The following is an 8691-nucleotide window of genomic DNA, read 5'->3' on the forward strand; positions in this document are numbered from 1 at the left end:
TCTCTCCCACTCACTGTGCCCCTCTCTCTCCCACTCACTGTGCCCCTCTCTCTCCCACTCACTGTGCCCCTCTCTCTCCCACTCACTGTGCCCCTCTCTCCCCCCCTCACTGTGCCCCTCTCTCCCCCCCTCACTGTGCCCCTCTCTCTCCCCCTCACTGTGCCCCTCTCTCTCTCTCTCTGCACCTCACTGTGCCCCTCTCTCTGCACCTCACTGTGCCCCTCTTTCTCCCCCTCACTGTGCCCCTCTCTCTCTGCACCTCACTGTGCCCCTCTCTTCCCCTCACTGTGCCCCTCTTTCTCCCCCTCACTGTGCCCCTCTCTCTCTGCGCCTCACTGTGCCCCTCTCTCACCCCTCACTGTGCCCCTTTCTCCCCCTCACTGTGTACCTCTTTCTCCCCTCACTGTGCCCCTCTTTCTCCCCTCACTGTGCCCCTCTCTCCCCCTCACTGTGCCCCTCTCCCCCTCTCTCTGCACCTCACTGTGCCCCTCTTTCTCCCCCTCACTGTGCCCCTCTCTCGCTGCGCCTCACTGTGCCCCTCTCTCCCTCACTGTGCCCCTCTCTCCCCCTCACTGTGCCCCTCTTTCTCCCCCTCACTGTGCCCCTCTTTCTCCCCCTCACTGTGCCCCTCTTTCTCCCCCTCACTGTGCCCCTCTCTCTCCCACTCACTGTGCCCCTCTCTCTCCCACTCACTGTGCCCCTCTCTCTCCCACTCACTGTGCCCCTCTCTCTCCCACTCACTGTGCCCCTCTCTCTCCCCCTCACTGTGCCCCTCTCTCTCCCCCTCACTGTGCCCCTCTCTCTCTCTCTGCACCTCACTGTGCCCCTCTCTCTGCACCTCACTGTGCCCCTCTTTCTCCCCCTCACTGTGCCCCTCTCTCTCTACACCTCACTGTGCCCCTCTCTTCCCCTCACTGTGCCCCTCTTTCTCCCCCTCACTGTGCCCCTCTCTCTCTGCGCCTCACTGTGCCCCTCTCTCCCCCTCACTGTGCCCCTTTCTCCCCCTCACTGTGCCCCTCTTTCTCCCCTCACTGTGCCCCTCTCCCCCTCACTCCCCCTCACTGTGCCCCTCTCCCCCTCTCTCTGCACCTCACTGTGCCCCTCTATCTCCCCCTCACTGTGCCCCTCTCTCTCTACGCCTCACTGTGCCCCTCTCTCCCCCTCACTGTGCCCCTCTCTCCCCCTCACTGTGCCCCTCTTTCTCCCCCTCACTGTGCCCCGCTTTCTCCCCCTCACTGTGCCCCTCTTTCTCCCCCTCACTGTGCCCCTCTCTCCCCCTCACTGTGCCCCTCTCTCCCCCTCACTGTGCCCCTCTCTCCCCCTCACTGTGCCCCTCTCTCCCCCTCACTGTGCCCCTCTCTCTCCCCCTCACTGTGCCCCTCTCTCTCCCCCTCACTGTGCCCCTCTCTCTCCCACTCACTGTGCCCCTCTCCAACTCACTGCACCCCTCTCCCCCTCACTGCGCCCCTCTCTCCCCCTCACTGTGCCCCTCTCTCTCCCCCTCACTGTGCCCCTCTCTCCCCCTCACTGTGCCCCTCTCTCTCCCCCTCACTGTGCCCCTCTCTCTCCCCCTCACTGTGCCCCTCTCTCTCCCCCTCACTGTGCCCCTCTCTCTCCCCCTCACTGTGCCCCTCTCCCCCTCACTGTGCCCCTCTCTCCCCCTCACTGTGCCCCTCTCTCTCCCCCTCACTGTGCCCCTCTCTCTCCCACTCACTGTGCCCCTCTCTCCTCCTCACTGTGCCCCTCTCTCTCTCTGCGCCTCACTGTGCCATTCTCTCTGCGCCACACTGTGCCCCTCTCTCTGCGCCACACTGTGCCCCTCTCTCTGCGCCACACTGTGCCCCTCTCTCTGCGCCACACTGTGCCCCTCTCTCTGCGCCACACTGTGCCCCTCTCTCTGCGCCACACTGTGCCCCTCTCTCTGCGCCTCACTGTGCCCCTCTCTCTGCGCCTCACTGTGCCCCTCTCCCCCTCACTGTGCCCCTCTCTCCCCCTCACTGTGCCCCCCTCTCTCTCCCCCTCACTGTGCCCCTCTATCTCCCTCATTGTGCCCCCTTTCCCTGCGCCTCACTGTTCCCCTCTCTCTCTCTGCACTTCACTGTGCCCCTCTCTCTGCGCCCACCTGTGCCCCTCTCTCCCCCTCACTGTGCCCCTCTCTCCCTCATTGTGCCCCCCTCTCTGCGCCTCACTGTGCCCCTCTCTGTGCCTCACTGTGCCCCTCTCCCTGCGCCTCACTGTGCCCCTCGCCCTGCGCCTCACTGTGCCCCTCTCCCTGCGCCTCACTGTGCCCCTCTCCCTGCGCCTCACTGTGCCCCTCTCCCTGCGCCTCACTGTGCCCCTCTAACTGCGCCCCACTGTGCCCTCTCTCCCTGCGCCTCACTGTGCCCCTCTCTCTCTCTGCACCTCTCACTGTGCCCCTCTCTTTGCGCCCCACTGTGCCCCTCTCTCCCCCTCACTGTGCCCCTCTCTCCCCCTCACTGTGCCCCTCTCTCCCCCTCACTGTGCCCCTCTCTCCCCTCACTGTGCCCCTCTCCCTTCGCCTCACTGTGCCCCTCTCTCTGTGCCCCACTGTGCCCTCTCCCTGCGCCTCACTGTGCCCCTCTCCCTGCGCCTCAGTGCCCCTCTCTCTGTGCCCCACTGTGCCCTCTCTCCCTGGGCCTCACTGTGCCCCCTCTCTCTGCACCTCACTGTGCCCCTCTCTCTCCCACTCACTGTGCCCCTCTCTCTCCCACTCACTGTGCCCCTCTCTCTCCCACTCACTGTGCCCCTCTCTCTCCCCCTCACTGTGCCCATCTCTCTCCCCCTCACTGTGCCCATCTCTCTCCCCCTCACTGTGCCCATCTCTCTCCCCCTCACTGTGCCCATCTCTCTCCCCCTCACTGTGCCCATCTCTCTCCCCCTCACTGTGCCCCTCTCTCCCACTCACTGTGCCCCTCTCTCTCCCACTCACTGTGCCCCTCTCTCTCCCACTCACTGTGCCCCTCTCTCTCCCACTCACTGTGCCCCTCTCTCTCCCACTCACTGTGCCCCTCTCTCTCCCCCTCAATGTGCCGCTCTCTCTCCCCCTCAATGTGCCCCTCTCTCCCCCTCACTGTGCCCATCTCTCTCCCCCTCAATGTGCCCATCTCTCTCCCCCTCAATGTGCCCATCTCTCTCCCCCTCAATGTGCCCATCTCTCTCCCCCTCAATGTGCCCCTCTCTCTCCCACTCACTGTGCCCCTCCCTCTCCCACTCACTGTGCCCCTTTCTCTCCCACTCACTGTGCCCCTTTCTCTCCCACTCACTGTGCCCCTCTCCCCCCTCACTGTGCCCCTCTCTCCCCCTCACTGTGCCCCTCTCTCCCCCTCACTGTGCCCCTCTCTCCCCCTCACTGTGCCCCTCTCTCCCCCTCAGTGTGCCCCTCTCCCTGCGCCTCACTGTGCCCCTCTCTCTGTGCCCCACTGTGCCCTCTCCCTGCGCCTCACTGTGCCCCTCTCCCTGCGGCTCAGTGCCCCTCTCTCTGTGCCCCACTGTGCCCTCTCTCCCTGAGCCTCACTGTGCCCCCTCTCTCTGCACCTCACTGTGCCCCTCTCTCTCCCACTCACTGTGCCCCTCTCTCTCCCACTCACTGTGCCCCTCTCTCTCCAACTCACTGTGCCCCTCTCTCTCCAACTCACTGTGCCCCTCTCTCTCCCCCTCACTGTGCCCATCTCTCTCCCCCTCACTGTGCCCATCTCTCTCCCCCTCACTGTGCCCATCTCTCTCCCCCTCACTGTGCCCATCTCTCTCCCCCTCACTGTGCCCATCTCTCTCCCCCTCACTGTGCCCCTCTCTCTCCCACTCACTGTACCCCTCTCTCTCCCACTCACTGTGCCCCTCTCTCTCCCACTCACTGTGCCCTTCTCTCCCCCTCACTGTGCCCTTCTCTCCCCCTCACTGTGCCCCTCTCTCCCCCTCACTGTGCCCATCTCTCCCCCTCACTGTGCCCATCTCTCCCCCTCACTGTGCCCCTCTCTCCCCCTCACTGTGCCCCTCTCTCCCCCTCAATGTGCCCATCTCTCTCCCCCTCAATGTGCCCATCTCTCTCCCCCTCACTGTGCCCCTCTCTCTCCCCCTCAATGTGCCCCTCTCTCCCCCTCACTGTGCCCATCTCTCTCCCCCTCAATGTGCCCATCTCTCTCCCCCTCAATGTGCCCATCTCTCTCCCACTCACTGTGCCCCTCTCTCTCCCACTCACTGTGCCCCTCTCTCTCCCACTCACTGTGCCCCTTTCTCTCCCACTCACTGTGCCCCTTTCTCTCCCACTCACTGTGCCCCTCTCTCCCCCTCACTGTGCCCCTCTCTCCCCCTCACTGTGCCCATCTCTCAACCCCCTCACTGTGCCCATCTCTCAACCCCCTCACTGTGCCCCTCTCTCCCCCTCACTGTGCCCCTCTCTCCCCCTCACTGTGCCCCTCTCTCCCCCTCACTGTGCCCCTCTCTCCCCCTCACTGTGCCCCTCTCTCCCCCTCACTGTGCCCATCTCTCTCCCCCTCACTGTGCCCCTCTCTCCCCCTCACTGTGCCCCTCTCTCCCCCTCACTGTGCCCCTCTCTCCCCCTCACTGTGCCCCTCTCTCTCCCCCTCACTGTGCCCCTCTCTCCCCCTCACTGTGCCCCTCTCTCCCCCTCACTGTGCCCCTCTCTCTCCCCCTCACTGTGCCCCTCTCTCTCTCTCCCCCTCACTGTGCCCCTCTCTCTCTCCCCCTCACTGTGCCCCTCTCTCTGCGCCTCACTGTGCCCCTCTCTCCCCCTCACTGTGCCCCTCTCTCCCCCTCACTGTGCCCCTCTCTCCCCCTCACTGTGCCCCTCTCTCCCCCTCACTGTGCCCCTCTCTCTCCCCCTCACTGTGCCCCTCTCACTCTCTCCCCCTTACTGTGCCCCTCTCTCTGCGCCTCACTGTGCCCCTCTCTCCCCCTCACTGTGCCCCTCTCTCCCCCTCACTGTGCCCCTCTCTCCCCCTCACTGTGCCCCTCTCTCCCCCTCACTGTGCCCCTCTCTCCCCCTCACTGTGCCCCTCTCACTCTCTCCCCCTCACTGTGCCCCTCTCTCTGCGCCTCACTGTGCCCCTCTCTCCCCCTCACTGTGCCCCTCTCTCCCCCTCACTGTGCCCCTCTCTCCCCCTCCTGTGCCCCTCTCTCCCCTTCACTGTGCCCCTCTCTCCCCCTCACTGTGCCCCTCTCTCCCCCTCACTGTTCCCCTCTCTCTCCCCCTCACTGTGCCCCTCTCTCTCCCCTTCACTGTGCCCCTCTCTCTGCGCCTCACTGTGCCCCTCTCTCTGCGCCTCACTGTGCCCCTCTCTCCCCCTCACTGTGCCCCTCTCTCCCCCTCACTGTGCCCCTCTCACTCTCTCCCCCTCACTGTGCCCCTCTCTCTGCGCCTCACTGTGCCCCTCTCTCCCCCTCAATGTGCCCCTCTCTCCCCCTCACTGTGCCCCTCTCTCCCCCTCACTGTGCCCCTCTCTCCCCCTCACTGTGCCCCTCTCTCCCCCTCACTGTGCCCCTCTCTCCCCCTCACTGTGCCCCTCTCTCCCCCTCACTGTGCCCCTCTCCCTGCGCCTCAGTGTGCCCCTCTCCCTGCGCCTCACTGTGCCCCTCTCTCTGTGCCCCACTGTGCCCTCTCCCTGCGCCTCACTGTGCCCCTCTCCCTGCGCCTCAGTGCCCCTCTCTCTGTGCCCCACTGTGCCCTCTCTCCCTGAGCCTCACTGTGCCCCCTCTCTCTGCACCTCACTGTGCCCCTCTCTCTCCCACTCACTGTGCCCCTCTCTCTCCCCCTCACTGTGCCCCTCTCTCCCCCTCACTGTGCCCCTCTCTCCCCCTCAGTGTGCCCCTCTCCCTGTGCCTCACTGTGCCCCTCTCTCTGTGCCCCACTGTGCCCTCTCCCTGCGCCTCACTGTGCCCCTCTCCCTGCGCCTCAGTGCCCCTCTCTCTGTGCCCCACTGTGCCCTCTCTCCCTGAGCCTCACTGTGCCCCCTCTCTCTGCACCTCACTGTGCCCCTCTCTCTCCCACTCACTGTGCCCCTCTCTCTCCCACTCACTGTGCCCCTCTCTCTCCCACTCACTGTGCCCCTCTCTCTCCCACTCACTGTGCCCCTCTCTCTCCCACTCACTGTGCCCCTCTCTCTCCAACTCACTGTGCCCCTCTCTCTCCCCCTCACTGTGCCCATCTCTCTCCCCCTCACTGTGCCCATCTCTCTCCCCCTCACTGTGCCCATCTCTCTCCCCCTCACTGTGCCCATCTCTCTCCCCCTCACTGTGCCCATCTCTCTCCCCCTCACTGTGCCCCTCTCTCTCCCCCTCACTGTGCCCCTCTCTCTCCCACTCACTGTGCCCCTCTCTCTTCCACTCACTGTGCCCCTCTCTCTCCCACTCACTGTGCCCTTCTCTCCCCCTCACTGTGCCCCTCTCTCCCCCTCACTGTGCCCATCTCTCCCCCTCACTGTGCCACTCTCTCCCCCTCACTGTGCCCCTCTCTCCCCCTCAATGTGCCCATCTCTCTCCCCCTCAATGTGCCCATCTCTCTCCCCCTCACTGTGCCCATCTCTCTCCCCCTCACTGTGCCCCTCTCTTTCCCCCTCAATGTGCCCCTCTCTCCCCCTCAATGTGCCCATCTCTCTCCCCCTCAATGTGCCCATCTCTCTCCCCCTCAATGTGCCCCTCTCTCTCCCACTCACTGTGCCCCTCTCTCTCCCACTCACTGTGCCCCTCTCTCTCCCACTCACTGTGCCCCTTTCTCTCCCACTCACTGTGCCCCTTTCTCTCCCCCTCACTGTGCCCATCTCTCAACCCCCTCACTGTGCCCATCTCTCAACCCCCTCACTGTGCCCATCTCTCAACCCCCTCACTGTGCCCCTCTCTCCCCCTCACTGTGCCCCTCTCTCCCCCTCACTGTGCCCCTCTCTCCCCCTCACTGTGCCCATCTCTCTCCCCCTCACTGTGCCCCTCTCTCCCCCTCACTGTGCCCCTCTCTCCCCCTCACTGTGCCCCTCTCTCCCCCTCACTGTGCCCCTCTCTCCCCCTCACTGTGCCCCTCTCTCCCCCTCACTGTGCCCCTCTCTCCCCCTCACTGTGCCCCTCTCTCTCCCCCTCACTGTGCCCCTCTCTCCCCCTCACTGTGCCCCTCTCTTCCCCTCACTGTGCCCCTCTCTCTCCCCCTCACTGTGCCCCTCTCTCTCTCTCCCCCTCACTGTGCCCCTCTCTCTGCGCCTCACTGTGCCCCTCTCTCCCCCTCACTGTGCCCCTCTCTCCCCCTCACTGTGCCCCTCTCTCCCCCTCACTGTGCCCCTCTCTCCCCCTCACTGTGCCCCTCTCTCTCCCCCTCACTGTGCCCCTCTCACTCTCTCCCCCTCACTGTGCCCCTCTCTCTGCGCCCCACTGTGCCCCTCTCTCCCCCTCACTGTGCCCCTCTCTCCCCCTCACTGTGCCCCTCTCTCCCCCTCACTGTGCCCCTCTCTCCCCCTCACTGTGCCCCTCTCTCCCCCTCACTGTGCCCCTCTCACTCTCTCCCCCTCACTGTGCCCCTCTCTCTGCGCCTCACTGTGCCCCTCTCTCCCCCTCACTGTGCCCCTCTCTCCCCCTCACTGTGCCCCTCTCTCCCACTCACTGTGCCCCTCTCTCCCACTCACTGTGCCCCTCTCTCCCCCTCACTGTGCCCCTCTCTCCCCCTCACTGTGCCCCTCTCTCTCCCCCTCACTGTGCCCCTCTCTCTCCCCTTCACTGTGCCCCTCTCTTCTCTGCGCCTCACTGTGCCCCTCTCTCTGCGCCTCACTGTGCCCCTCTCTCCCCCTCACTGTGCCCCTCTCTCCCCCTCACTGTGCCCCTCTCACTCTCTCTGCACCTCACTGTGCCCCTCTCTCTGCGCCTCACTGTGCCCCTCTCTCCCCCTCACTGTGCCCCTCTCTCCCCCTCACTGTGCCCCTCTCTCCCCCTCACTGTGCCCCTCTCTCCCCCTCACTGTGCCCCTCTCTCCCCCTCACTGTGCCCCTCTCTCCCCCTCACTGTGCCCCTCTCTCCCCCTCACTGTGCCCCTCTCTCCCCCTCACTGTGCCCCTCTCTCTCCCCTTCACTGTGCCCCTCTCTCTGCGCCTCACTGTGCCCCTCTCTCCCCCTCACTGTGCCCCTCTCTCCCCCTAACTGTGCCCCTCTCTCACCCTCACTGTGCCCCTCTTTCTCCCCCTCACTATGCCCCTCTCTCCCCCTCACTGTGCCCCTCTCTCCCCCTCACTGTGCCCATCTCTCCCACTCACTGTGCCCCTCTCTCCCCCTCACTATGCCCCTCTCTCCCCCTCACTGTGCCCCTCTCCCCCTCACTGTGCCCCTCTCTCCCCCTCACTGTGCCCCTCTCTCCCCCTCACTGTGCCCCTCTCTCCCCCTCACTGTGCCCCTCTCTCTCCCCCTCACTGTGACCCTCTCTCCCCCTCACTGTGACCCTCTCTCCCCCTCACGGTGACCCTCTCTCTCCCCCCACTGTGCCCCTCTCTCCCTCATTGTGCCCCTCTCTCTCTCTGCACCTCACTGTGCCTCTCACTGTGCCCCTCTCTGCGCCTCACTGTGCCCCTCTCTCCCCCTCACTGTGCCCCTTTCTCCCCCTCACTGTGCCCCTCTCTCTCCCCCTCACTGTGCCCCTCTCTCTCCCTCATTGTGCCCCCTCTCCCTGCGCCTCACTGTGCCCCTCTC

The sequence above is a fragment of the Ascaphus truei genome, unplaced genomic scaffold, assembly GCF_040206685.1.
Source record: "Ascaphus truei isolate aAscTru1 unplaced genomic scaffold, aAscTru1.hap1 HAP1_SCAFFOLD_1249, whole genome shotgun sequence".
Taxonomy (NCBI): Eukaryota; Metazoa; Chordata; class Amphibia; order Anura; family Ascaphidae; genus Ascaphus; species Ascaphus truei.